This window comes from Sorex fumeus, unplaced genomic scaffold, assembly GCF_029834395.1.
Source record: "Sorex fumeus unplaced genomic scaffold, SorFum_2.1 ptg000047l, whole genome shotgun sequence".
Lineage (NCBI taxonomy): Eukaryota > Metazoa > Chordata > Mammalia > Eulipotyphla > Soricidae > Sorex > Sorex fumeus.
This window is the reverse complement of record NW_026606104.1, coordinates 34,997,711-35,020,428: the sequence shown is the minus strand read 5'-3', so window position 1 is coordinate 35,020,428 and position 22,718 is coordinate 34,997,711. Positions and strand designations below refer to the sequence as shown.

At 56.9% G+C, this 22,718-nt stretch overlaps 1 protein-coding gene across 1 annotated transcript in view; it reads right to left on the bottom strand.

The window, feature by feature from the left end:
* The window catches only part of ARHGEF10L (Rho guanine nucleotide exchange factor 10 like), a 109,522-nt gene extending 93,366 nt beyond the window's left edge, over positions 1-16,156 (bottom strand). The window contains exon 1 of the mRNA XM_056122574.1: positions 16,033-16,156. The gene's annotated coding sequence lies outside the window, so the exon portion shown is untranslated. The remainder of the gene's footprint in view (positions 1-16,032) is intronic.
* Between the last annotated feature and the right edge of the window lie 6,562 nt (positions 16,157-22,718).

The following is a 22,718-nucleotide window of genomic DNA, read 5'->3' as shown; positions in this document are numbered from 1 at the left end:
AAGAGACCGCGTCTGTCAGCGCCACACACCAGAGATCCAAGGGGCAATAGATGGTATATTGGGGGAGGGGCATTTGGGGGAGGGGTGGGTGGGTGGACAGATAGATGGTTGGACAGATGGATAGACAGATGGTGGGTGAATAAATGGATGAGCGGATGAATAAATGAACAGATGGATGGATAGACAGGTGGATGGATTGTGGATGGATGGATGGTGGGTGGGTGGATGAGTGGGTGGATGGATAAATGACTGGATGGATGGATAGTAAATAAACGGATGGCTGGGGCTGGAGCGATAGCACAGCAGGTAGGGCGTTTGCCTTGCACGCGGCCGAACCCGGGTTCTATTCCCAGCATCCCATATGGTCCCCCGAGCACCGCCAGGAGTGATTTCCTGAGTGCAGAGCCAGGAGTAACCCCTGAGCAATGCCAGATGTGACCCTGCCCCCCCCCCAAAAAAAAGCAAAAATAAACAAACAGATGGGTGGACAGATGAATAGTGGATGGATGGGTGGGTGAATGGGGAGATGGGTAAAATGTGTGGTAAGGTATGTGGACAGGTGAGGGGATGGAGAGGTGGACAGTGGGTGTGTAGTGGGCAGACATATAAGTAAGTGAATAAATGGCAAGAGCCCCTGAGTAGAGGCCAGAGGTCACTGGGCTCAGGGTCCTGGTCTGATGTGGAATTTATTGAGGCTCAGCTACTCGGAAATCCCGGCTTCGCCCCGGGTATTTAGTGTGACCCGACCTCTGCCCACAGTGTCTTCCGACCTAGCCGAGCACCCCACTGTGGCCGGGGTGTCTCCACCAGGTCACAGAGAAGGCAGCAGAAGTCAGGGCCTGCCTGGCCTTCTCATTATGCACCCAAGACCTCTCCCTGGACCGCGGCCACTGCTGATCTCAACATAGACTTGCCGGATGAATGACAAATATGTGAACCAAAGACCAAGGGTTTTTTTTTTCCAAAATGGAGATTTCTGGGTCCCAGTCCAGGCCTGATCATGAAGAACCTGTAAGTTGGAGAGACTTGAAAATGTGCATTTGGTCAAAAGCTTCCTGGCAGTCAGTGAGGTCTGGGCAAACGAGTCTGTGGGAGGAGGTAGAGGTCACTGCAGGGAGTGCCCTTGGGTGAGGGGGGTGTGACTCAGGACAGGGTGGGGGAGACATCACCGTGCCCAGCGCCTAAGCATTTTTCCGCCCGGAATCTAACGGCTTCACAGGGTGGTCCTTTAGCCACCAACCTTATAACCACTTTTTTTAAGTAGATTCGAAGATTCTGATCCCAGCCTCAGGGCTTAGTCGTTTGGGGTATGGCCTGAGGCCACATGTGCTTCACAGGCTGAGTGGGGGCTCTCCTGGGCCCCTCAGGCCTGTGTCCAGCATCTCCTGCGCTCCTCACACCGGCGACATAGACAGCCAGGAATCCACCTCACAGCTGGGAAGCAGAAGCCCAGCAAACAAGAGTGCGAGGCCAGACGGATGTGACTCTTTTTCTGGGCACCAACCCTGAGCAGACCTGCTCACCCCCCATGCCAAGACCCTTGTCTGAGAGCTGAGGGAGGTGAGGTTTGGGGGGACCCAGGAGCTGTGCTTTGCCAGCGTTTATTGGAGTGATCCCCAGGTGAAGCCAGCGCTCATGCCCCACTATCCCAGGGGCCCTCCCTGTGCAGGGGGCTCCCCCCAACCTCACATGCCCCAAACTGGCTCCCAGAGGAGTCAACCCCCCTCACCCTCTGCCCCCAAGCCTTTGTCCTGGACGTCTCAGTCTTGCTACCCAAGAAGGTTCCTGCTGGCCCCACCGTGACCCAACAATGTGGCTCCCCACCCAGGAAAGGGGCCAGCAATGGCAGAATGGTCTGGCGGTCAGGGGTCGGCGAGGCACAGCTCGGGAGAGGTGTCCTGCCCACACTTCCCGTCCAGAGTGCCAGAGTTTAAACATTCGGTCCTGGGGGCCAGGGAGATAAGACAGCAGGATAACACACTGGCTCTGCATTTGGCCAACCTGGGTTTGATCCCCAGCAACCCCACAGGGTCCTTCAGGCACACCCAGGAGTGACCCCTGAGCACAGAGCCAGGAGTAAGCCTGAGCACCGCCAGGGGTGAACCAAACACTGAACATAAACTGTCATCTTGAAGAACCACCGACAGGGGCACCTGGCAGCCCCTGCCCACACGGCCCAGCTCCACGGCTCCACAACCCACCTCAGAGACAACAAGCTGCTGGGCCGTCCCGGGCAGATGGGTCTCCGCACTGAATATCTGGGGGGAAACGCATGCCCTGAAATATGCTCATTAATAGGTGAGTTCAGGATCTCAGGGATGTGATTCGCTTGGTAAAGTGCTCGCCTCGGATGTGGGAGGCCCTGGATTCCACTGGAAGCACTGCTAGGAAAGGCTCAGAGGCTGGGAGAGAACAGGACTTGCCCTCCTAGCAATCAGCAATGATAAAGACTTTCCAAAAAGCCTTCCGAGGGGCTGGAGAGATAGCACAGCGGGTAGGGCGTTTGCCTTGCACGCGGCCGACCCGGATTCGATTCCCAGCATCCATATGGTCCCCTGAGCACCGCCAGGAGTAACTCCTAGTGCAGAACCAGGAGTGACCCCTATGCATCGCCAGGTGTGACCCAAAAAGCAAAAAAAAAGACATAAAGCCCTCTGATTTCAGAATACGCTAGAATCAAGACACAGATGGAAAAGGCGACAAGGACAGAGCTGCCTGGCCCAAAGTCACAAGTCTCGGCGGTAGGGATGGGGACAGAACAGGAACGGGGGTCCAGAGTGGTGGGCAGCACACTCGGCACTCAGCCAACACCTCCTTTCAGCCCCGCTCACTGCTGTCCCTGATAGGGGCAGGAGCACAGGGAGCGGGCAGCCCGGGGCCGTGGCATGAGGCCATGTTGACCAACGCCGCCAGGAGATCAGCCCATGATCCAGCTGCCCTGAACCCCCTTCTCCTATTCCTGGGTGTGCCGCCCGGGACTGGGTGACCTTGGGGCCAGTGCCCGCCACCCTTCAGGACTCAGATGTTCCATCCATAAAATTAGGAGCTGGGGCGGCTGATCCCAGACGGACCCGTCCAGAGCTAAATGGGTCTCTGACTCCATCGTCCTACCCTCAGCTCCAGTTTCTGTTCCCGCGGCCACACCCTGTCCCCTCGTCCCCTTCCGAGCAGCTGAGGCCTGCCCTCCCACAGGGCTGCCTGGCGAGGGGCGCACGCAGGGTGGCTTTTCCTCATTTCCTGCTTGCTCTGCCAGTGATTCAGCCGCTCATCTGGTGCTGCCAGATGGGTCCCTCGCGGCTGGGTCTCCAGGGGGCTGGACAAGGCGTATCTTTCCGCCCGGGGCCCCAGAGAGCAGGTGTTGCTCGGCAGGAAGAGATGAGGAGTCAGCGCGCCTGGGGTTTGAAGGAAGACGGACTCTAGCGCTTGACGCTCGGGGAAGCCCAGCCGGACCCTGAGTCTTCGCCCTCATCTCCCCGATGAGAGTCGCCTGCGTGGCGAGCGCCCAAAACAGCCAGTGCAGCACCTGGCAGCCAGGGGCCCATCACTGATGCCTGTGTGAGTTGTGGCTAGGCAGGGCTCGCTCCAGATCTTCAGTGCCACTTCCTGGTGCTCCCCAAGCAACAAAGGGCAGGATGGAGGGGTGGAGGGAGAAAAGGGGAGATGTGTCTGACTCTGGCAGAAACCTAGATACCCGCCCCCTTGCCTGCATGGGTTAGATATTCCAGAGCCCAACTCTCATGGCACCTGCTTGACTCAGGGGCAGGAGGAAATGTCCCCCAAGCACTCCTGGCTGACTTGAGGGAGGGGGTGGGATTAGAATCTGGCAGCCGGGGGCTGGAGCGGTAGTATAGCAGGTAGGGCTTTTGCTTTGCACGTAGCCGACCCGGGTTCGATTCCCAGCATCCCATCTTGTCCCCCTGAGCACCACCAGGAGTAATTTCTGAGTGCATGAGCCAGGAGTAACCATTGTGCCTCGCCGGGTATGACCCAAAAAGGAAAAAAAAAAAAATCTGGCTGCCAGGCTGGAGAGTTAGGACACAGCTGACCCGGGTTCAAATCCCTGGGGCCACATATTTGGCACCACCAGGGATGATCCCTGCGCTCTGAGCCAGAAGTAAGTGTTGTGTGCCTCTAGGAGAGGCCTGAAACAACTCACTAAGATCCCTAAAAGGAAAAACCCACTGCTGGGCTGCAGGCCAGTGCTGTGCCACTGCCTGGGGGTGTGGGAACTTGGGGTCCTCTCCCTGAGGCTGCCTCAACTGATGACCCCTGCTGCTGGGCACACTCGAGGCCCTCAGCTGACCACGGGAGAGCACTGGACCCCTTAGATCCCTCTGACACAGGCCCACACTTCACAGCTGAGCCGCCTACAAGCACAGGGAGGCAGGATGCCTGCCCACGGTGCCCGGGCTCCCGAGTGCCCCCCGTCCCGCCCCACACTGCCCGGAGGCCCGACAACAAGGCCTCTGCCTGGCTCCAGTCAGAGCAGCTGCCTCCCAGAGGGACCGCCTCCCCCGCCAGCCCCGCGTGACCTGTGTTCCAGGATCCAGGCCTGGCCCTGCCCCAGAAAGTTTTCCAATCAGCTCCCTGGGGAGGAAGCCAGTGCCCAGGAAAGTGCTGGAACAACCCATGGGGTTCTGGCTGCCGGGGCGGGAGGGGTGGGGGCAGGGGGGTGTCCACTCCCCCTTCCCAGTCGTCCAGCTCCTCCCACCACAGCACCATCCAACTCCGACACTGCCCACGGCACGGGGAAGCCACGAGGGGGCAGCAGGTGGTGGCAATGCACAGGCACCTCCCCTCCCCCGAGTGGGGACTGGTCACCCCTTCTTCCCACCCCTAAAGAACACTGGAGCACTGGAGCACTGTCCCCCCTTGTTCATCGATTTGCTCGAGCAAGCCCAGCAACATCTCCATTGTGAGACTTTGTTGTTACTGTGTTTGGCATATCGAATGCGTCACAAGGAGCTTGCCATGAGAGGGAGATACTCTCGGTAGCTTGCCGGGCTCTCTGAGAGGTACAGAGGAGTCGAACCCGGATCAGTCGTATGCAAGGCAAACGCCCTACCCACTGTGCTATCACTCCAGCCCGCCTAAAGAACTGTCACTGTCACTGTCCTCCCGTTGTTCATCGATTTGCTCAAGCGGACACCAGTGATACTATCGGTAGCTTGCCGGGCTCTCCGAGAAGGACAGAGGAATCGAACCCGGATCAGCCGCATGCAAGGCAAACGCCCTACCAGCTATCGCTCCAGCCCCCCTAAAGAACAATAAAAAAAATCTTTTTTTCAATTTCTTCTTTCCATCCCTCCCTCCACCCTCTGTTTGTGTCAGTCCAGGGAGCAGAGGGGCTGGAGCAATAGCACAGAGGGTAGGGCATTTGCCTTGCACGCGGGTGATCTGGCGGGTGATCTGGGTTCGATTCCCAGCATCCCATATGGTTCCCTGAGCACCGCCAGGGTTAATTCCTGACTACAGAACCAGGAGTAACCCCTGTGCATCGCTGGGTGTGACCCAAAAAGGGGGAAAAAAAGGGAGCAGGGGCGCGGGGATGCTGCGTGGCCACAGGCAAGGGACCAGACCTCGCTGAGTCTCAAGAGCCTTTGAGCTGAGACTGGGCAGAGCTTGGTAGACACGGGAGCAGCAGCAGGGTTCTGAGAGGGAGCCGGGAGCCAGAGACCCGGCAGCCAGCCCTCAGCCCGCCACTCTCCCCGGCCATTCTGCCTCGGCCCGCTCATCTCCGACACTGAGGCCCTTGCCCGGGGCCAGTGCTCTCCCACCTGCCTCAGCCACCAGCTCTCACCCACAACCAGCACCCAGCACCCAGCGCCCAGCAGGGCAGACATGTGCAGACGGGGAGTCCAACTCCGGAGCTTGCTGTCTGTGCCCCAGCTGTCTGCCCAGGGGTAGCCCCGCTTTGCCCGCTGCTGCCCGCTCACTGGGCAGTATCTCATCTCCTGGGCCTTGCTGCCTCGAGTTGGAAGAAGGCATCTTGCGGCCCCCCGCACTTTACCTCTGGGGAGCTGACGGCACTTCCACTGCAGAACCATGTACCCTCCAACACCTCCCGTCCTCGCCCGCTCCTGAGCAGCATCCCTGCGGGAAGGCCAGGGTCAAAGGTCAAGCCCTTGCCCCTGCCACCTCCAGCTCATCCCCCTGGGCCACCCTCTCCTGCGTGCTCAAGCTGCCCTCTGCCCCTTGCCGGAGCCCGCTCCCGCCGAGACTGCGTCTCTCCCAGCCTTTCACCCAGCCCACGTTCATCATTCCTGGCGGCTCCCCACTAAGGAGTCCAGCCCAGCGTTCCTGCAAAAAAGGCGCCAACCACCGGCCCAAACGGCCACACTGTCGCCAACACCAGCGGTCACGTCACAACACCACCTCTGGCCCGGACTCTCTGTGGCCTGAGCCACCAGTACCCACAAGCTCTTTCCTGACACTATCCATGTCAGCTCCCCAGAACAGCCCCCCACCCCTGTCTCCTCCCAGCCTCTTCCTCCTCCATCTGAACCCACATCCATGGGGGATGGCCCACCTGACCCCCTCTCCTAGCAGAACCCCAGTCTGACTCTTGATTGGGCCCTCCCACTCCCAGGACTTCTAACGAGCCGGTGTAAACCTACCCCAGACTGAATTCTTAGACAACCCCAAGCCATTTCACTGCCTGAGACACCCCCCCCCCCCACCCAGATGCTTTGGAGAAGGAGACGACCCTGGGGCCCGGGAGCTGGTTCAAAGAGCAGGGCAGGTCGGGAACACACGCAGGACCCGCACGCCCTGTGCCGATCACACACACACACACACACACACACACACACACACACACACACCCCAACACTGCCAGGCCAGAGCCCGGAGCCATCCGCCTGCAGCACCACTGGCCCAAGCATCGCTGGGAGGAGCCCCGGTCTCAGCCCACGTCCAGCACTTTGGGATGTGACCCCTACTTAGGAAAGAAGGAACCTTGCCCATCAAGCCGTGTTCTCCCTCAAACACGTATCTCGCTTTCTTGTCCCTTTGCCTGCCTTGATCCACTCTGGAGAAGCCCCTGTTCCCTCTCGAACATGTACATCTCCCTCTCTCTCCACCCCCCTCCCATCTTTCTAAATAAGTTTCAATAAAAACCATCAATTCCTCTGTCCCGGCCTGCGTCTGAGCAACCTACCAGCAACTGCAGCTGATCCCATTGCTGGAACGGAATCCACACCCAGTCACCTCTACCACCATTACCGTGACCCCATCCTGAATCTCCCGCTCCCCTCCTCCAGATCCCGACCCACTTCCCCGCCGCCACCCCCCCCCTCACCCCCAGCGGTCAGGGGCTCCTTCCCACAGTGGATGGGCGGCCCCAAACGGGTCCCAGGAAGAATGCAGGCCCACGGCCACCCACAAATAGGGCTGCACCCCGCTGGTCTTCCAGCTGCCCCTCACCCCCAGCACCCGTCCACTGCTTCCACGGAATAGGCACCCTACAGGAAGTTGCTTCTGAACCAATTATCTGGAAAGGAACATATTCAAAACAGAGCCCATGTAATAGCTGGGCTCGGAGTTGAGGCCGGGGATCAAGGCACTTATATGAAAGATAAAGGACCGGGCCAGGGAGACAGCAGCCTGGCTCGTGACCCGCACCCTGGTTCTCTCCCGAGCACAGAGCCAGGAGCAGTCCCTGATGCCCGTGACACTGAGATGTGCATCCCTGCCTGCCTGGAGGCCTCCCGGCACCTACTGGTACCCATCCGTCCCCACCACCTGCGACAAGGCCCTCAGCTCTTAGAGCCGGGCACGGGCTCCGCCTGGTGCTGGTCTTGGCTGAAGCATCGCTCTTTGGAGAAGTGCCACCACCACATGCTGTCCCATTCACCCTGCCACTCACCCATCAAGCCCCCTACTTCCACCCCCCAGCCCCGTCATACACAGCCCACAGCCCTGTCACACCCTGTCACAGCCCACACCCCGACATTCCCCATCAATCACACAGAAGCTGCCTCATCCTCGGGACCTAGTACACAACACACAGGTGCTTGATCAATTATTCGGCCTCCCTTTATGTCTTCCCTGCCCTCACCTGACACCCCCAAGGCAAGCCCTGTCCAGATGAGGTCCATCCTGCAACAGACACCATCATCAGCCAGCACCAGTGGCCTGCACAGGGACCCTTGCACTCTGGGTCACTCTGGATCAGACTCAGTCTGTCCCCTGCACTCTGGGTCAGACTCAGTGTCCCCTGCACTCTGGGACAAACTCACTGTCCCCTGCACTCTGGGTCATACTCAGTGTCCCTTGCACTCTGGGTTAGACTCAGTGTCCCCTGTGCTCTGGGTCAGACTCACTGTCCCCTGCACTCCGGATCAGACTCACTCTGTCCCCTGCACTCTGGGTCAGACTCACTGCCCCCTGCACTCTGGGACACTCTGGGTCAGACTCACTCTGTCCCCGGCACTCTGGGTCAGACTCACTCTTTCCCCGGCACTCTGGGTCAGACTCAGTGTCCCCTGCACTCTGGTCAGACTCACTGTCCCCTGCACTGTGGGTCAGGCCTTGGGCCCTGTGAGGAAGCACTATCCCCACTTCACAGATGAGCAAACAGGGCCCAAAGGAGTTGTTCAGGGTCCACTCAGGCCCCGATTAAAGCGCTTGCTGGACACAAGTGGCTGCCATTCACCAGCCCGCAGAGCACCATTTTCATTTTCTTCTCTACGTATTCTCCAAGTTTTTCCTCAATGGTCAGGCAACGCATGCATAATTTTAAGGGAAATAAACGTCTTTTTAAAAAAAAAAAAAAAGAAAAGAAAAGAAATTCAAAGGTTCTGGGTAATGCCTGAGTTTCAGAATATTTTTCTTCAATTTCCAGAGACCCGTTATTCCTCCACTCAATTTACACCATTGTTTTTCTTGGGAAATGGAATCAAAAGCCGGCATTCTGAAAGCCTGCTTCCAAGTCTGCCCACTTCAAACAATGAAGAGAGGGGAGTTAGCGAGCAAGTCGCTTTGTGTGCGGGGCGGGACTCGGGCTGCATACCAATCAGGAGAGGCTCCAGGCCAGGCACTCCGGGGGAAGGCAGGGCCTAGATCCCATCACAACCCTGGGACCCAGGACCCTGGGCTGAACCCACCACCCCCGCCCCCTAGAGCAGAATCCCCACTTCCCACACCTCCCCTATTGCTCTGGGCTGGAGTCTTCAAGAAGCAGGGGGACGGGCGTGGGCCAAGACCACCCTCATGATAGGTCGGAGGGAAGAGAACCACCCCCCAGATTCCCCTACACCTCCTGTATTACTTTGGACCGAACAGGTGTCCCCAAGAGGAAGGAGGGGGTAGAGCCCACCCATCTGGCCAAGCGAGTAACTGTCCTTTCCTGCTGCCCACAGCACACGAGCAATGTGGCCTATAGTCCTGAACACTGGACTCAGGGGCAGGGTGGGCGGGGGGGGGGGGGTGTATCTCAGGAGGGCTGGGGAGAAACCTAACAGGTCAAGCCAGGCTGCATCCACCCCCCAGCCCCAATGGTCGCAGGACCTGGGTGACCAAGCACACTGACCTGGGACTCCGTGGAGGGGATGAATGAAAATGGGCTAGTCCACCTCCAGGGACGGCTGAGCATGGAGCCCCCGAACCACACGCCCGTCTGCCTTTGGGTGGGAGCTGCCCGCGTGTCTCTCTCGGCGCCTGTGAGCCACTGTTACCAGCTCTTCCTGACACCAGGACCCAGAACCCTTCCCAACTCTGCGGCTTCTATTTTGGGCCTTGGCTCTGGGGTCCCAGGGGTGGAGAGAGGACAAAAGGTGACCTCCCCTCCCTCCCCCCCAAAGGGAAACAGAAGGGGAAAGGGTGGGCGTGAAAGGGCGGGGAGGCTGGGACCTTGCTGTTCACATACCCCGCGGCCTTAGGAAGGTCACCAGATCCCTTCGCCTGTCTCCTGGCCTGCCAGAGCGCACAGAGGCATCTGCCCGCAGGACCAGGTGGGAGAAGCAGGAGCTGGCAGGGACAAGAACGAGTCAACGGGAGGCGCCTTTGCCCAGAAGCTCCTGACAGCCTGCTCGAGCAGGGGGCAGGGACAGAGGCAATGAAAAATCACCCGACTGACTACCTCAAAACCAGTTCCTCGGATCTGCTTTTCCGGTATGAAGAGGGGTGGAGGCAGAGCCGCCACTCACCTCCTCGGTTCTGTTTAGCTTGGCCCAGTATTCAAAGGGCAATTTCCCCCTCACTCCACTAGTCCTGGATGCCAGGCCAGAGCGGCAGAGGCCCGGAGAATCATGAGCAACGAACAAGAAACCAAAGCCATGCAGGGCTGGGGTTGAGTGAGCCCACAGCAGCGGCAGGCGGGGCCCAGCGGGGCTCCTCAACCTGTGCTCAGATGAGTCTGTGCTTGGGACTCATCCAGTACCTGAGCCAGACTGAGCCCAGCAGCATGTGCCTCTGAGGCTGCACACCTGCCCACCCCCACCCCGGCCACAGACACCCCTGCAATCCCCAGGGCTCTCCCCAGCAGGGCCCGCCACGCCCACACTGCATGGCACTGTGTATGGCACTGTGTCACTGTTTGCCACTGCGGATGGCACTGTGCCACTGTTTGTCACTGCGGATGGCACTGTATCACTGTCATTATGTCTGTCACTGTCACTGCATATGGCATTGTATCACTGTTTGTCACTGTATATGGCAGTGTGGCACTGTCATTGTGTCTATCACTGTTTGTCATTGTGTATGTCACTGTGTCACTGTATCACTGCATATCATTGTCTTACTGTATGTGTATGTCTGTGTATGTCACTACACACATCACTGTACCACGGTATGTCACAATATGTCAGTGTCTGTCACTGTGTATATCACTATGTCACTGTGTATGTCACCTCGTCAATTTATGTCAGGTGTGTCACTATATATCACTGTGTCTGTCACTGTGTCTATCACTGTATGTCACTATGTACGTCACTGTGTATGTCACCTCATCACGATGACACTGTGTCTGTCACTGTATGTCACCATGTCTGTCACACCACTGTATGACACTATGTCTGTCACTGTATGTCACTGTATGTCACCATGTCTGTCATCTCATCACTGTATGTCACTGTGTTATGTTGCTGTATGACTGATGTAGGAGGCAGGAAGATAGGAAAGGGCCACCATGGCAATGGAATTCTCAGGGAATAGTGAAACCACCTAGCCCTAAGACTGTTTGTTCTGACCCAGGATACAGGTGCTAAGACCTGATAAGACCTTTACCTAGAGCTAGCCCAGACCAGAGAAGGCTGGACCCAACTGCCAAAAGAAGCTCCAGCAGGAACAAAGATCAAGAAAAGGAGTTTCAAAGACCATCTCAACTCTACTTCCCTGGCAACAACCCTAGCAATAGACTCTTACCTAGCTAGAAAGCCCCAGATGGGACAGACTGGGGAAAACCCTATAAAAGCACCTTGAATAAAGGAAGTGCACACATATGCTGCCTGAGCCCATGTGCGGCTTGCGCTCATCTGGCCAAGCACATGTGGCATCCAAGCACACGTGTCGCCCGCATCTCCCCTCTTGAGATGTGTACCAGGGCTTTCTCTGCCTTTGGAGAAGCCTGTGTTCTCTCTTCAGCAATTACTCTCACTTACTCTCCCTCCTTCACCTTTCTAAACGTCTCCAAATAAAATCTGCTTTACTTCACGGCTTGTCTCCTCCTGAAATTCTTTTCTGCGAGACAAGACAAAGTACTGGAAACCCTGGGTAATGCCAAGGGCTGACTTTCCTTTCCTGCAAAGAGAAATTCCTTGCTCCAGCCTGAGTCCACGGAGCTCCGAGAAACTGGGTGGTGGGGATCAACTCCCAGACTGAGAAGACCAAGTGGACATCAGGTGTGGCTTGACTTTATCAGTCCTAGCCTTCCCAGCGGGCTCCAGTGACCATCTCTCTCCTCCCCACCTCACGTAAGCTACCCATGGAAATCTGCCAACTTCTCACTGTATGTCACTGTGTATGTCACTGCATACGTCACTGTGCCACTCTATGTAAACATGCACATGGCCAGTTCCCAGTCAGAACCCAGGGGCCCGTCCACTCAGTGGCACTCCCCTCCCACACCAACACCAAACTCCACACGAACAGAGAGGGGCTGTGCCTTGGGCACCCTGTCCATCCTGCCCACACCGGCACTTGGGCTATCAATCTCACTTGCCCCTGGTCTACCCTCAGACACCACCATCCTCTCCTCCCAGGTGCCCTGGAACGTTTCTTCAGCCAACAGCAGAGCTGCTCTCGAGGAACAGAACCTTGCTCTCATCCAGCTTCCCCTCCTGTGGCTGCTTGCGAATCGCACAGCTGTCTTGGGTAGGAGTTCATTTGAGGGCAATTTACAACCCCACCCCACCCCCACCCCTAAGCAGGCCCAGCCCAGCAGCTGCCCATCACACTGCACTCAAGGGACCATCAACCAGTTCTAGAATGACGTCACACGCACGAAAACCCCAGGACCCCAAGGAAAGGGCCGCACCCCTGCTGCCTGAGGCACGGTCCCTCCACTTTGGGCTGGCGAGTATTTAACAACTGGTTCTCTGCGGGAGAAAAGACCTGATTTGCAGTTTGCCAAATGTATGAGGTAAACCAATTTTATGCTACCAAGTTGACGTCAGTAGCCACAGTTGGGAAGAATAACGCCGTAGCACCCCTGCATGTACATCAAGACCCTTTAGACAAATACAGGGGCTGGAGCAATAGCACAGCAGGTAGGGCATTTGCCTTGCACGCAGCCGACCTAGGTTCGATTCCCAGCATCCCATTCGGTCTTCTGAGCACCGCCAGGAGTAATTCCTGAGTGCATGAACCAGGAGTAACTCCTGTGCATCACCGGGTGTGACCCAAAAAGCAAAAAATAAAAAAAAAAGACAAATACAGCAATAGAGTGAAATATAGTAAAACAATCAGGAAGCATTTGGTGTCTTACCCTTGCTTTAGTATCTCTGCTTTAGTTACCCTTGCTTCCTTGCTTTAGCATCATTGATCTTAGTATGATCCTACTATAGTTGATTCAGCCAACTAATAGTGTGGCTATGACGCGTGGCCATGCGTACAAAGTTCCTAACCAACTCACGAAATTCTTAATATTCACCAGTAAGTTCAGGCTGGGGATGGGGGCTCAGAAGCATACCACTGGCTTTGCACGTGGAAGGCCCAGGTTTGATGCCCAGAACTGCTTCCACCCCCACGCCCCCAACAAACCAAAATCCCATCAAACACTCAGCAATCAGCTCCGACACGTTGTCATGACCCAAGCTGCACCCCGGGCCCCCATCCCCAGAAGCAGAGTCACTCCTGAGCACCATCAGCCCAGGACGGGAGGAAGGTGGCTCTGATGCTTTCTGCAGAGGCAGACAGAGGAAGGAGCTACCCGAGCACACAAGGCCAGGAAGGAACTGAGCGGGACCCCAGCAGTCCAGGGGGATGGGAGAGAACTTTGGCCCGATCCCGTGTTTGTGCATTTGATTCTCCTTCCTGCACTTCGAACCCCAAGGCCCAGTGGCTCACTCACCATGAGGTCAGTCAGGGACACGAGACCAAGAGCCAGAAGACACGCTAGCAAGAGAGGGCCAGGACTGGGGACTTGGGGAGGCCCAGGCTGGAATCCTGGCTCGGACGCCAGCTGTGGCCGGGGGGACACCACTCCAAAGCCTGGATTCATCTGTAAGATGGGTGGGACCCACCTTCCCTGCAGAACGATCGAGGCTATTGTCCAAACAGATGGAGGGAGTGAAAAGGCAAAACAAATCTAAGTCCCCATCATCACACAGGCACCAGGCAGCATGCCAGCACCTGGCACTGACATGCCGTCCCCTGCACATCCACCACCAAGTTTCACTTATGAACCAGGGACAGTGAGACAGCGACAACAGCTAAATAGGACAGTATGTTGCAACAGAAGTCATAAGAATGTGGCCTTTCAAAGGGAATGCCCTGCCACAGAGGTGGGGTGGGGTGGGGTGAGGGGGTTATGGTCGGGGGATGGGAGGGCTACTGGGATCATTGATGGTAGAGAATGGGCACTGGTGGAGGGATGGGTACTCGATCATTGTATAACTGAAACCCAAGCACGAAAGTTTGTAAGTCTACAACTGTACCTCATGGTGTTTCACTAAAAAAAAAAAGAAAGAAAGAAAGAAAGAATGTGGCTTCTCTTCTCACTTTCTCTGTCTCTCTCATTCTCTCTCTCATCAAAATATCTTATTCTGAATCCAATTTTCACACCCAGGCTGACTACAAGTAATTGAAACCAGAGAAAATTAAGCCACTGGGGGCAGGGGCATAGAAATAAGTGTGCTATGCCTATCAGTTCATTCATCTGCTATTGGTCACATCAATGGGGCCTTTCACTCACACTGACCCGGTACCTGGGCCCAGAGGAGTCCACTGGCCCCCCCTGCCCTCCCCCAGTCTGCTCTGAAGTTAGAACTTGAAGCGGCGGACTTTAGGAGCCTTTAGGAACTGGACCCTCAAGTCCTCCACAGGTGTTTACTGAGCCAATGTGTGAGTGACTGCTCCAAGTCAGAGGTCAAGGACAGGCAGGGGTCCTGAGCACCTGGGGCACAGACTCGGAAAGGCTCATGAACAAGAATCCTGGGGGCAACCTGACTGAGCGAGCGAGCGGGGAGGGAAAGACTCCAAGAGGGAGCAGGTGAAGACCCAGCCCGCTTCCTGGAGGGGGGGTGGAGGCTTTTTGAGGATGAGGCAGGAGCAGGGATGCGGGAAGTGTGTGTCACAGGGACAGGACTGGGTGGGAGTCAGACTCAGACCCTCCAGAGACAGAGCACAAGGAAACGGGCACTCCCGATGCAAAGTCGCAGAGTTTGGGTTTCTAGTCGCTACACCCCAGGCCCGGACACAAGGAGGGTGGGTGGACAGACATGCGGACAGTGTGCTGGGTGCTCAGATGATGGCCACTCAGGCCACTCAGGGTGACAAGAAACAGCTGAGTGTCTGAATGGGTCAGACACACCAGGCTTCCTCCCGGGCACTGAGGGGCAGGTGGGCTGCGGGTGAGCAGGGCGGGGCTAGCCCCTGCTCCAATCCCTTGGGGAAGCCGAGGGCTCAGATGGTTCAGCACCAGCCATGGGGACTCAACGCCCCTCCCCAGCCCTGTTGTGATCTGGGGGTGGGGCTGTCCTCAGGATCTCCAGGCTCAAAAAGGGTTTCTGAGGGGGCTAGAAGGGAGAGGGCCAGGACCCCACCCCAGGGAGAGGGATGGAGGCGCTATCTCACTCCCCTCCTGGACACCAGGCAGGTCAGGCTGGCCGCCCCCTCCTCTGCTGAGGTCACCCTGGAAGCCAAGTGGGCTGATCTGCATCCTCAGCAAGGCACCCCCATACACACACACACACACACACACACACACACACACACACACACACTCTTTCAGGCTCAAGGAGCATCAGTCCTGGCCTGGCTGGGCTGAGTGGCCACCAGTGGCCCAGGGCACCCTTTCTTCCCCTGCTCCCCTCCTGAGGCTGCCCAGCTCCGGACAGGCGGACCCTAGACTCCTCCACTCCCCCAAGCCAATGGGGGACAGAGCAGGGGAAAGTGAAGCATGGAGTGTGGGTGCCCGATTCCCAAACTGCCCCTCCCAGAACCTTCTCTCGGTCCTCTGCCTCCCGCACAAAGCCGGGTCAGGAGTCCCACGGAGGGGCAGGCCATGCACTGGCCCCCAGGGCCCGGGGCGCACACACTCGTGACACACTCAGATGACACCAGGAGCCCCCCCCCCGCCCCCCACGCACGGAGACAGACCCCGGTTCCAGGACTGTGGCCGACACACCGCTCGGGTCCCGGGGGTCCCCGGGAAAGCGCCGGCCTCTGATTGGGGGGGGGGGGGGGGGTTCCGCGCGGACGGACCGACGGACCGACGGACCGACGGACGGACGGAGGGACTGAAGGGCCGGGCGCCCCCGCAGGGCTCGGGACACGCCAGGCCCACGGAGCCCGCGGGCCGGCTAACGGGACTCGGCGCCACTCCCCCGGACGCCCCCCAGCCCTCCCGCCGCGCCCCGCGGCCGCACTCACCGGCCCGGCCGCCCGGACGCGCCTTTGTTGTGTCCGCGCCGCTCACAAAGGCGCCGGCCGCCGGCCCCGCGCTCCGCTGCCCCGGCCGCGGCGGGCGCCCAGGGCCGGGCCGCCGCCCCGCGCCCGCCGCCGCCGCCCGCGCCCGTGGCCAGCCCGCGGCCGGCCGGGACTGCCCGCGCCCCACGGCCTGCTCCGGCCGCCGCCCGCTGAAGTCACCGCTTAACCCCTGCCGGCCGGGGCCGCGCGGGCCGCGGGTGGGAGCGGGGCGGGGCCGAGCGGCGGACGAGCCCCCCGCCCGCCCCCGCGGCGGCCACGCCCACGCCGCCGCTGGCGAGCCCCGCGGGGAAACTGAGGCCCGCTCCACGCGCACCCCCGCCCTCCGCCACCCCAGTGTCTCCGCCCAACGGAAGGTCCCCGCATCACTGCCCCGCCCTCCTCCTCCTCCTCCTCCTCCTCCTCCCTTACTCCTCCTCCTCTCTTCTTCCTCTCCTCCTCCCTCTCCTCCTCTTATTCCTCCTCCTCCTCCTCTCTTCTTCCTCCTCCTCTCCTCCTCCTCCTCTCTTATCTCTCCTCTCTTCTCCCTCTTCTCCTTTCTTATTCCTCCTCCTCCTCTGTTCTTCTTTCTCCTCCTCCTCCTTCTCTCTTCTTCCTTCTCCTCCTCCTCCTCCTCCTCCTCCTCTCTTCTTCCTCTCCTCCTCCTCTTCTCCGCCATCCCACGGCTACTGGTTACTCCTCCTGTGCTGGAGTTTGTCCCCCCCAAAGTTCTCTAGAAACGGGACAGATTCCTGGGCTGATCCTGGAAACCACACTCCCCAGCAGGTGACTCCACACCCAGACTCAGGCGTTAAGATCTCCAGCCCCCTGAGGCTGGAGAGACAGCACAGCCGGTAGGGCGCTTGCCTTGCACTCTCCCGGAACCAGGTTTGATCTCCCTCATCCCATATGGTTCCCTGAGCACCGCCAGGAGTAATGCCTGAGTGCAGAGCGGGGAGTTACCCCCTGAGCATGGCAGGTGTAGCCCCAAAACTAAAACAAAATAAAACAAAGACCTCCAGGTGGAGCCTGAGATCAGCCGGGTACCCTGAGCCCCCAGTCATAGCCCCTTGACCTAGTGGGGCTGGCAGTAAGGTCTGGCTGTGCTGTGGGCTTTGGAACACCACCAGCCAAGCGCCACAGCCTTATCTTCCTGCTGAGGAAACTGAGGCTCAGAGCCGTCGCTGGCCAGAGCTCACCAAGCTGGAACTGGTGGAAAGATCTCAGCGCTCCTCACCCTCCCTGTCTCTGCTCCACTCCGCCAGTCTCTGGGTTCTCTCTGCCAGTCCCAAAAAGGGCCTGGGGCTAGGATGCAATTAATTACAGTCAGTAGGTCCTTCATTAAGATTATCCCTGTTGTTCTTAAACACTGCCCTGTTACCTCTGTTTGCAATGAAATTCACACTTGGGCTTATCAGCAATTACTCCTGGGATGATAATAATGTGTCTGGGGCCTCCTAAGGGCACAGGTATAGAGGCCAGATCTTTGTTGACTGTAGTTATTTCTTCAACCAATTTAAAAAAAAATTTTTTTTTAAACGAGTGTCTGTTAGACACCGGCCTTACATGGTAGGAGTGACATCAGGGACCAGACAGAGCCCAGCCCTGCAATTTAGGAGTGCAGGAGGAGATCACAAGGTCAGCACCGTGGCGTGAGAACTCTCTCAGGCGTTCACCTCTGAGTAATAGCTGCATTCATTGACTTGTTTGCTAGCCCATTGTCCGGCCCCATAGAGCTTGTCCTCAGCTATGTCAGAGCTGTCAGAACACACACACACACACACACACACACACACACACACACACGCACGCGCTCCACAAGCACTGCTACACTGGGCTCTAGCAGAAGGCCAGGAGAGGTGGGTTGAGCCTCGCCTGTGTTCCAGACACTGTACCAGAAAAGCAGGAGGCATCAGGGAGCCCACCGGGCGGTCCTGCCCTGCTGGTGCTCCCTTCCAGGGGGAGCCACGGCCCTGAACGTGGAGAGGAAGGTTTCTGGAATCCCAGCCATGTGGGAAGAAGAGCTTCGGGTGTCCATCAGATGACCTTGGAGCTCATAGCATTGAGCCTGAAACCAAAGTTCAGACAACAGAGCTGGAGGACCCCTCCCTGGACCAGCATCTGCAGCCTTTGGGATCTGCTTAACCCCCAGCCTAACTCTCTTCTGTCTGAGAGCTCCAGCCAGAAAAGCCTGACCCTTTGGGCCTGGGCCTGGGCCCTGTGCCTCTCCCAGAATTCCCAGGGAGCCTCCCCTGTCCCCCTGACCAGCCCCTCCTCTGGGCCCTGCAGCACTTAACGATTCAGTGCTTTTGTGGCTCTGTGTGTTGGCTCTGGACTAGAACTACTGACTTGAACTATTTCCAGCTACGGTTAGGCTTTAAGGCAAAAGCCAATCCTGCCCCCCCCACCCCCACAAGTGTTCCTAGTACCCTGAAGCCTAGCACAGCTCATCAGGATCCTGCAGGGGATCCAAGTGCTTGATCCAAATCCATATCCATAGACGTCTCTGTATCCATCCAGCCTCACAAGCCACAAGCCCGTGGAACAAATGGACAAACAGAAGCATTTTGTCTTGCCCACAGTGGTTTTGTTGTTGTTATTGTTAATTAGTTACCAACATTTAACAATGGAAAGACAGCCCATAAAAACGCAGAAGGGCTGGCTTTTCTGAACTAGTCTGAGACCTGGCATGGCAGGGTGGTCCCCTTTGGCCGTGGGTCTGCTCCCAGTCCGCACCCCCCCGCCCCCCGCTTGGGCCCCACTCTGATAAACTGAATTTGGTTTTCATCTCATGTTCTTCTCTATTCCACTTTTTTGAAGAAAACAAAGCTTGAAACACATGCTGGTTCAGGGCTGGAGCCACAGTACAGCAGGTAGGGAGTTTGCCTTGCCTGAGGGCAACTTGGATTTGATCCTCGGCATCCCATATGGTCCCCTGAGATCCATCAGGAGTAATTCCTGAGTGCAGAGCTGGGAGGAAGAGGAGGGGGGGAGGAGGGGGAGGAGGGGGGGAGGGGGAGGAGGAGGGGGGAGGGGGAGGAGGAGGAGGAGGAGGAGGAGGGGGGGAGGGGGGAGGAGGAGGAGGAGGAGGAGGAGGAGGAAGAAGAAGAAGAAGAAGAAGAAGAAGAAGAAGAAGAAGAAGAAGAAGAAGAAGAAGAAGAAGAAGAAGAAGAAGAAGAAGAGAAAAAGAAACACGTAACACATGCTGGAGACTTAATAAGCTGCAGGAATTTCAGCCTTGCCAGGGCTCAGCTCAGGTCATTCTCCTGCCCCTCTTGTCCCCTCCATCTTATACCCCATCCCACCCCTTACAAACACACATCTCCACACACACATTCAGAATCACTCTCACCTCCCAGCTGCACGTTCTCAGCTCCACAGCACAGAGGAAGGTAAGCACCCTTTGCCCATTCTGTTCCCTCAGTCCCAAACACCATTCCTCCTCCTTGCCGCTGCTCCCTGCTCCCCTATGTGCTCATCCCAAGGACACCCTTCTCAAGGATTTCTCCAGGCCTCCAGCCTGGACTCCGAGCCTCCCATGACATCCTGTGTGCCTCGCATCCTTCTGTGGGGTGTATCTGCCACTCCCCCACCTCCAGACTGAGACTCTTTGGGCACTGGGACCCCAACACCTGGTAGAGCACTGGCACAAGAGCAAAATTTGCTCAACACCGAAGTGATGAGTTCCATGGTTCCAAAAGATGCCAAAAGGATTTCCTGGAACATTTCCACGTCCTAGAACACCTAAGGAAGCAAAATTTCCCATTGACTGAGCATTGCATTGAGTGCAAAATTTCTTCCGTGAGCATAATCATTAACGACACCTCTGGGTGGGACTTGGACTCTGTTCTCTCTGTCTCCTCTGCTGAGCCAGAAGAGAAGGTGAAGTAGGACAGAGATGGCACTATCCTGTAGCCAGAGAAGGCTAGTGACCTGCTAACAGGCTGGAGTTGCACTAAAATGGGAACCTGGAGTTTCTGCCTGAGCCTCCCAGCCCAGCCTTCCTTGGCCTGGCCCAGCCCGCTAGTGAGTCAAAAAGGAAGCAGAGGAGGAAATTTGGGCAGAGTTCCTGGCAGTGGGGTCATGCCTTGAATCCTCAAAGCCCAAGTTCAATCCAGATCACGGTATGGTCCCCAAGCACTGCTGGGAGTGGCGCTAGTGGCCATAGTGGCCACTGAATCTGAGCAACACACTGCAGGACCATCACTGGGAGTGGCCCCAAGGCCCCCTGAGCACCCCTCGGAAAGAAAGGAAATGAGAAGGTGGGCTCCCCAGCTCCAAACACCTGGGCAGTGCACCAGTGGGTGTGCGAGGGAGCAGCCAGCCCCCACTAATTCGCTTTATCATCACACAGGTCACAAGGATAATCACATTTCTACTAGGAACAAAGGCTAGCGTCTGGCTTTCCCAAGAAGCCCTCCTCAGGACGGACATTGGTTTTCTGTTTGGTTTGGTTTGCTTTGCTTTGGGGGAGGATGGAATGAGGAAAGTTAGGCCATACTCAGTGGTGTTTGGGGATCTTTCCCAGTGGTGCTCGGGGGGCCAGGAGTTGCCCAAAATTCAAACTTTGAATGCGTATAAGACAAGCGTCTTAACCCCTCTGCTATCTCTCTGGCCTTTAGAGTGAGCTTTTCTCTTTGGGCCACACCTGGCAGTGTGCAGGGCTTATTCCTGCTCTATGCTCAGGGATCACCCCAGGTCGTGCCCAGGGGACTATGTGTGGTGCCAGAGATCAAACGAGTCAGCAGCATGCACAAGAGGGGCCTAAGCCCTGCCCCATCTCTCTGGGCTCCTAGGATGAGCATTTTGAAGGGACCTGGAGTGCACCAAGCAACCCCGCTTGGGACAACCCAATGGCCGTGTTGTAGGGAAGCATATTGAAAGCCAAGTCACAGCCACAGTGGGGTGGTCTGGGGCGGGGTCCAGATGGGAGAGGAAACTTGACTTCTCTGAGCTATGACTTCCTGGGCCTCTGTGTCAGGGAGAGACAGTCTAAACAGTTCATCCTCTTGGGGATGTGGTTTCCAAGTTCTCCCAAAACAGCTGCGGGGAAGTTAGTTCGGGCACTCTGGGGGCAGCAGCTGGCAGGGGAAAGCAGTTCCCGGGTGAGATGCTGGGAGAAGGGGCTTCCTTCGTGTGGAGAGCATAGAGGCAGGGTGTGGGATGGGGTGAGGGTGGTGGGAGAGATACTGGGGACATCAGTGGTGGAAAATGTGCACTGGTGGAGGGATGGGTGCTCAATCATTGTATGACTGAAAGTAATCATGAAAGTTCATAACTATCTCATGGTGATTCAATTAAAAAATTTTTTTAATACAAAACAGCTGGGGGGGGGAAGCGGGGCATGGAATGATAGACGAGTCATGGCCGGTGGGGCAGACTCTGGTCCTAGCCCCGTCACTTTGCCTATCCATCGCAACCCCATCACGTTCCTACAGCACCCTGAGAGAAGTTCTGTGCTGGAAACTGGGAACAATCAACCTCTTGCACCTTGCTTTCTCCTACCTCAAAAGATTGTGATTGGGTTGGGGTGTGTGGTTGCGGGTTTGTGTCTTTTTTTTTTTTTTTGCTCTTTTGCTTTCCCAAACAGTGCTCAGGAGGCCCTGGGGTGACTCCCAGTGATATCAGACCATTTGCTGCTCAGGCCCAGCAGTGCTGGGGGCTACTGGAGACACCTGAATGGTAACTGGGGGACCATGAGGGGCTGGGGGCTCCCACATGCTGGGCATGCACTCCAGCCCTTAGAGACACCCACTCGCAGAAGATTCTGTTTGAGGACGGGGGGTTATCTGATTTACTTTGGTTTTCGAATCATACCTGGCAGTGCTCAGAGGCTATTCCCAGCCCAGTGCTCAGGGGATACTCCTGGCAGTGCTTTATGGGATCCAGCAATAAAACCTGGACTTCTCACATGCAAAGCCTGCCTTCCACCCCAGTGAGCTCTCTCCGGCCATCTCACGTGGTGTTGAATGTTGAGGTATCCATCCTATTTAGTATAACAAAAAGTTCAACTTCCTTTGGGGAGGGGGCACATTCAGTGATTCACTAGTGTTCAGGGATTCTTTTTAGCTCTGTGCTCTGGGATCACTTACTCCTTGCAGGGCTTGGGGGAAGCACATGGGGTTTCCAGAAATCACCCAAGTTGGCCATGTGCAAGGCAAGGACCGCCCCTCCACCACCACTGTACTTAACTTCTCACTAAGTGAAATAATTTGGTTATTTGGTACTATATTATCACAAACATAGTGATGCTTTTTGGGGGACTCGGGGTAGAAGGACTGCCAGGCTCAAACACCAGTACCGCCATGATTGCACTTATGGGACCCCTGGGGTTTGAACTTCTAACTATATGCTTGCAAGTTTGCAAGGCAGGCTCTCTGTGTATTCCACCAGGTTCAACTGCCATTGTGTATGCTAGTCTGATGGTTGTGGAGGGTTCAAGCTCTTGGGCTTCTCTCTGTGAAAGAAGAGAATCACAAATATGGAAAGAGGGAGACCGTAGATTGGAAATGAATTCAAAGCCCTGCACACTCGCAGGGGCCCACCAGGAGCACACTTAACCCCCAGAACATGGTTTCTGAATACTATTCTCTACTGAGAGGAACTAGGGATCCCTGATGTTACGGCTGATTCTGGAGGAAGAATAAGAATGA